This window comes from Anser brachyrhynchus (genome assembly GCF_964034855.1).
Source record: "Anser brachyrhynchus genome assembly, chromosome: 2".
Classification (NCBI taxonomy): Eukaryota; Metazoa; Chordata; class Aves; order Anseriformes; family Anatidae; genus Anser; species Anser brachyrhynchus.
The window spans coordinates 60,073,048-60,080,199 of NC_137695.1; positions in this window are offsets into that span (position 1 = coordinate 60,073,048).

Genomic DNA, 7,152 nt, shown 5'->3' on the forward strand with positions numbered 1-7,152 from the left:
AAATTCCTTGTCAGAGCCATGGAGTAATCACAGAAAAAGTAGCATTTGAGGGAAAGAAGACTTGTATAAAGTGTGATCATGTATGGCCTGAAAGCAATCTCTGCAGTGTGAAATCAGAGCACAGGACTACAACATAGCTTCCTTTCAGAGGACAAAGTTCTAGTTCCTAGAAGGGATTATTGATGAAACTTTCTAGATCCCTGCCCTATTGTGCCTTAAAAGCCACTTACCCTCTGTGTAACAATATAGAAGTCTAACATATACCCTAAATGTTGTCTTTAAACCTGAGACAGTTGTCCCACTGTGTAGTATAGATCAAGTAGTCAGGGTTTTGTACACTGTATTTCAACAGAAGGAAGCATTTAAGGGGGAAACAATAACATGAAACATAGCTTGAGACACCAGGGCCAGCGGGATGGAAGTTTAGATGTGTTTATTTACATTTAAGATACTGTGTGCAAGATGGGAGATAGTAAATAGTTCACAAAACTTTGTGAAAAACTGAATATTTCAGACACAAAGTCATACATATTATATTTTTCAACCTTCAGACTCTTTGTGAAAGCATTCTTTGTACATCTTGTACCTCTAAAACACTTAAAGTCTTCCCCAACCAAAACATCTTTTAGCCTTTCCTTATCAGATGCTATAATACTAAGGTGAATTTCACCCTTGTTGGTCAAGACTTCCGTTTCCAAAAGTGCTTCTTTATCTTCTTATTTGTTCTGCTTCCTCTGGCTGAGTTACTCTGAGGGAGGGAAAAAAAAATCCTTTTTATGGGTTACATTACTTATGCAGCAGGCATGAAACTGCAAACACCTGGTAGAGTTTCCCTTGTGTGAGCTGCAGCCTACCTCAGAGTGCTCTGCAAACATCTGAAACTCATTCTGTGCATCTCAAAGGCCCTCTCCATCACTGATTGAATATTTTTATGAGATTCATTATGGAACAGCTGTGATTGATACTGGTGATCACACAATGGAGGCTATTAATGTTTGAGATGTGGTCACTGTCATCTAGAAGACTAATTATTAAATTAAGGTAAATACAACATGTACCCCTATTCTACACGTATTATGCCTGCTCTTGGCAAGTAACATCTGGATGAGGTGATGCTTGCTGTAGGCATGGGGGTGGCTGGAGTATTGGCTCACAAGGATGTTAATTTTGGCTGTTGAACTGAGAAGTAAAATATCTGAAAGAATCGCTAAATTAGTATCAGATTTAAAACAGCTAACCAAGAACTGAATGGACAACAGAATAATATATGACTGGGCTGCTGCCTTTCTTTACGTATCTTGATGAATTTCTGTTCGGTACCAGGGAAACCCCAAAATTTCCCCGTGTCAAGTAGTCTGCAGTAACTGTGGCATTATCTCATACTTGGAAATTCTGTACCACTATCACTATGGAAAATAATGAGGTTTTTAGATGTACCATGAATGTCTTTTTCATGGTTGGAAACCCTGCACAAATTCAGACCTGGCATAAGTACCTACAGAGCTGTGTATGTGTGTGTGTTTTTATTTGCACACGCATATGTAGCATTGTGTCTACATACATAGTGTGTGTGTGTGCATGTATGTATGTACATACTCCACAACCCATTTTGATTGAATGAGATTGTCACACGAGCAACATTAAGGAAGCTTATCTTCATTTGGGGAGAATCTGCAACTGAGCTACTTCATAACTTAAAAATTATCTCTGGGACCTGGAGCCCAGCCACAAGCAGCTGAATGCTGCTAGACATAACAACTGATTCACATGAGGGGCACTCTTTGGCAGTTGCACCCTTTGAAGGAGCCTATGCCCTCGATCAAAAACGCATGTGAGAAACAGAAAACGAGTAACTTAAATCTTTTCTTGCTGGCTTGCACCCTCAGTAGTTCTTGGTATTTAGTCTCAGTTCTTCATAAATACTATGGTTTGCGTAAGGTTTATATACTAACCAAGAAAAACTCAGCAGAGTCACATGCTGTTTAAACTACTTCATTGATCACAAACTGGCTGTAGAGTAGGGATCTGAAAATCACCACCATAGTGAGCTTTATTGCTATGGCCCATATCGTGCTTCACAGTATTTCCCATTTAAAAGAAACTTGTCCAGGTTGTTTCATCTCAATGGAATTATGTTGTTTTATACCTGGTGGATCATATGTCCCTACACAGAACAGAGGACAGAAATGCCTTTTTAATTTTGGCTGCTTTGATCCTTTGTTGATAGTTTTCCTCCAATCTTTTTTCAGTTTAATGAAGTGGATACAGTTAAAAGACTACAATGCAAACCCAGAAGTTATTATAAGGGAAAACAACTACCCTCTATTCACTTTTTTATAGACAGACTCTGCTTGTCTTCTTGTTTCCTGTATTTTTTTTTGTTCTTAAAAGTCAAGGGCAAGAAGATCTGTAGTCATAAAAACACACAGGGATTCTTTACTTTGTATCTTGCTAAGAAATAATAAATCAAATAGATTATTTCTAGGTTTACTGTTTCTACAAGTGGCCAAATTCTCCTTTCAGTTATACCTGGGTGACTGTATTGAATTTGGTGCTGCTCACTGGTAGAGATGAGAATTTAGCTCATATTTTATAAATGAATGAAGTATTTTACCAGGTTCTCCTTTTCTTCCTGTGTGAGTCAGTTACACAATATATTCAGAGACTCGCTCCAGCTGGGACTTTACACGGTAATCCACAGTACTCATATGCCAATCTCAAGTTTATACTAGAAAGAATCTTTAAACAGTTATAAGTTCAACAAAACAGAAATTCAGGGTTCAGTGTCAGAGAATTAATCTTTCTCCAGATGTAACAAAATCTGCTCATCGTAGATGATCTCAGTTTATGCAGCTGAAAACCGCATTTCTTTAAAGTGAAACTATGCTTAAATTTTATATTTGGCTAAATTAAGGATCCAGTCCTTGATATCTCTTTCCTGACATAGCCACACTACCAGAGGTGACTACAACTCAACATATGGAGTTTCTCTAATGTAGACAAAGCCCAATTATGGCAAGGTTGAGTGGTTATTTGACATTTATATAAGGTACGCATACCCTTAGGTATGGAAAATTATCATTATTTTCAGATGGGAAATACCTGGCAGACTACTGAAGGAAGTCTGTGAGACCCTTTCTTGCACAGCGCAACATTCAGCTTTGTGTTTTACATTTCTTGCAAGCTTGAGTGTTAGAAGACAAACTGTGAGAGAAAAAACACGGCATGCTACTTCTGTGTGGTTTTTAAACAAATGCTGCGCTTGATCCTGTGCATTCTGCAGTGCTTAAAATTTGCAAATTTCTTTTATATGGGCAATTTAATCCATCAGCATTTGAAAATTTGATGGTAAGGGCCTAGTCACGTTGGCAAGCATACTCTGCATGCGGAGTTGTTCATATTGTGTTCTTAATATCCTAAGTATTTCTTCTGGGCTTCATTATCTCCAAGGCTTTTCTAACATCCTAGAATAATGTAGTCCTAAACGGAGGTTGGGTATGTTATTTTCATTAGCAGTTTTCTGCTGGGACCTTGGAGGAGATGATGAACAGCTGCTGAAGGAAGGCCAGTGGTGCATTGTCTCCTACCACTTGTGTATAAGCAGCTGTGGCCAGCTAGCCAAGCACAGTTTCCAGCTTAGTCATCCACCCTAGTGGAAGTACTCGTGTTAGCACCTTCTAATGTTTTGAGGTACAACTTGAAGAACCTTGGTTTTTTGCTCAACTTTAAAAAAAATATGTTGTTCTTGTAACCTGAAGTCCTAATGAAAGCAACGGGACTTGGCTGGCCAAAAACAGAGGTCCACCTCTGAAAGCCTCTGTTTTTGCAGGGTAATATCTTATTAATATCACCATGATTCTTGTTTGCAGATGGCTTTGGAAAAGTTGTGAGTGAATTAGAAATGCAAACTGTGTGGAAAGAAAGGACGAGAGAGACGTGGCCTGAAGGCTGTCCCGAGGACTCATCCTGACAGGTAGGAAGCAGGGCTGCAGTCCCATGCTGCCTTTCCAGCATGGCTTTATCTGAAGTCGCCTCCACTTCACCAGATAAAGAAAGTGATATTGCCCCTGCATTTTCCAACCATACTTCCCAGGAAGTCCGGGCTGTGCTTCCAGAACCTCCAGATTTGAGTGTGCATGTTTTCTAACATAATTACATTTCAGAGTTGATTGCTTAAAGTACCTGCGATGAGGTCACATCCATAGCAAATGGACAGGGAGAACTTACTTGCTTTTTATCATAGCAACCAGATGCTTGAAAAGAGTTCTCTTTCAGTCATCCTTTCAAAAATCCTACATGATCTCATACATTTGTGTCCCTTCAACTTAGCTGCGTGCTTTTTAACATGTTTCATTTATTTTTATCTTATAGTATATGATTCAAAGGGAAAAGCAGCACAGAGCAGCTGCAGATAACCTAGTGAGGCCTGATGGTATGTATGCACTGTAGTATACCTCAAAGGGTCATGTTGAGTTTGAAATGAGATTCACCCTCCTTGCAGCAGAGATGAAATTCAGTTACCACAAAACCTTCTCTTCGTTCCAGTGGGTCTAAGATAAGGATGCTCAGAGTTAAGCATGCAAATCAGCTTTATCCGAAGCCTGAACTTAAGAGAAGATGACTCAGGGAGAAGTGAAGGCGAGTGCATACCAGCACGTATGAAAATTTTGATAGCATCAGTCCTGATTTTTGCTCTAGCTTTCTGTGCTTTCTCTAGTTCTAAAGGGGAGAGCTATGCTGCTTCCAAAAGTGTATTTATTTTGTCCTACAGCATAAGAGTGTGTTGGATGCTTTAGGTGAACATTCCCAACACAGCAGTACATCCCCATACTGCTGCTGAAATAACAAAACCTAAAAATATGACCAATACCAATGACCTCTCTCCACCCCATATTTAAAGGGAAGAATATTGGTGATATTTTGTTACTGGTTTTGATCAGTTGGCTTTTTTTTTTTAAATCTGAAGGAGCTGAGGATACCTAAATACATTTCTTTTTCTGCATTTACTTGTACGTGGGTGTTCAGCCAGAGACTGTCATAGATAAAATTCCTCTCATGCTCTCCCTATTTAGTCTTCATTGTAAAAGACATGACGTACTATAGAAGAAGACAGAAATCACATGTAAGTGTGTATATGCACAAATACATTGTATTATGTGCAGTGCAGTAAGTTTAACACTGGAATTTAAGCGGTCAATTTACCTGTCTGTTATTCTAGTCTTCTGCTAATGTCACTCCTCTGTGACATCTTGCGATTCAGAGAAGCATCCATTATTTATTTTTATTCCCCCAAGTGGCACGAGGCCCCTGGTATCCAATATGTATCATCAGGCCCTGCAGTGAGTATGGAATTGTTAATTTTGGTGTAGTCTCACTTGTGAGCTGTTAAGAGAGCAAGAACTGGCTGAACATTTCACAAAGGTTGGGACTGATCTTCAAAACATGGGATGCAGTGGTACTGCTGTCTCTATTTTACGGATGAAAAAAGGAGGACAAGATTAAATACAACAACAACAACAAAAACAACAATTAAAGGCATGTCCTAATTTGGGACACTGAGCTTCAAGAGCACTTGAAGGGCATCCTTATCTGGACTTGCCAGCCAGCTCAGAGAGTGATGGGCTCTCCCAAGGAGGGATTCATCAGGTCTGTGTAAGGTGTTGATCGTAGGAAGAGATGAAGGGATGCATTTCAAGTATAAATTTCTCTCCGTAGACTGTGAAGGGAGCAAGGACCAGTAGCTCACAGCTGAGGTCCCAGGTCAGCTGAGGTGAACTCCTGGGAGTCTAATGTTTGCAATGCTGAAATGAAGACTCCAGTTCTTTCTGGATAGTTTTTTGGATATCATACTAGATTCAGGTAGCGGTGTTTCATTATATACAAAGTTTGTTATAATAAATACATACAAGTTTATCACATTATTTATTAGATAGATACACACACAGAAATTTTGCAGCCATCCATACAATGTTGTATACAGACAGTGAAACATAAAGGCATTTCTGAAAAAATGAAGGACAACTAATGCAGAGCAGAACTATGCTGCTCTTAAATTGAACTTTAGATGTTCTTCAAAAGGATTTTATAAGAAGCAGGTAGAGTTTCATGTTAACCATTTGGGAAAACACTGCTAAGATCTTTATTACTGGCTAGTTGCAGGAACTTACTGGATATAAACCTAAGAATGTCTGTACAGCAATAGGATGGCTACAATTCTCTATTGGTATGTATAAATATTTTTAGTGCCTGTGCATTTATTACTAGTGGTGTCGCTTTTTAAATGTCAGACATGAAATTTAATTCTGCTTCCTCTTCTTTGATTTACTTTACAAGTGGTCTACTCAAGTAATGGCCTACATAGGTTGTGGACAGCTAGTCGAGCAACTCACCAGAAGATTATCTGATTTCTTGACTGGCACATACTGCTGGCAATTCTCTCCATGTCCAGAGGTCTTTTTCCAGTAATTGTTAATCAGTTATGTACTGTTATGTCATTTACTTTCTGCAGTAGACTGGATTGCAGTCCTTGTTCCTGTGCGATTGAAGTCCCCTCACCTTTTGGACAACAGAACAATAGAATTGCAGCTATTGCTGCTTTACCCATGGCATTGTTGCTTGGTTTGTTTGTTGTGGTGTTTTTTTTTGTTTGTTTGTTTGTTTGTCTTTGTTTTCCAACAAACATGCACTCCTGCTGAGTGGGCAGTTCCTAGTTTTTGTTATACAACCTGCTGGTTGAGTGAATTCACTTAGCTAATCAATAAGTCTGTTCTGAATGCAATTTATCCATTCATAAGGAAGAAGGGAAGTAACTGGACAGTGGAGGGGTGATGCTTCCTGTTATACCTCAGATGAGGTGGCACGTCTGACAGAACTTGGAAAGCAAGTAACTTTGTGAAGAAGTGAAGAAGTGTTTCCTTTCCCCTCCTGCTCCTCTCTGCTTTCCTGGTAATCTGAAAGTGGAAATGATGGTACTGGCGTGTCTCAAAAACAATCTTAGTGACTCTAACTTAACAACAGAGAAGTGTAACTTAAAGAGAAATAAACACTTAGTTGTATCCTCAGCAACTATCTTCCACCATGCCAATCCAAGTACTACCTTCAAGTCTGTTATGCTTCAGCTTCTTCTTTTTATTCCCAAATTATCTCTTTCAG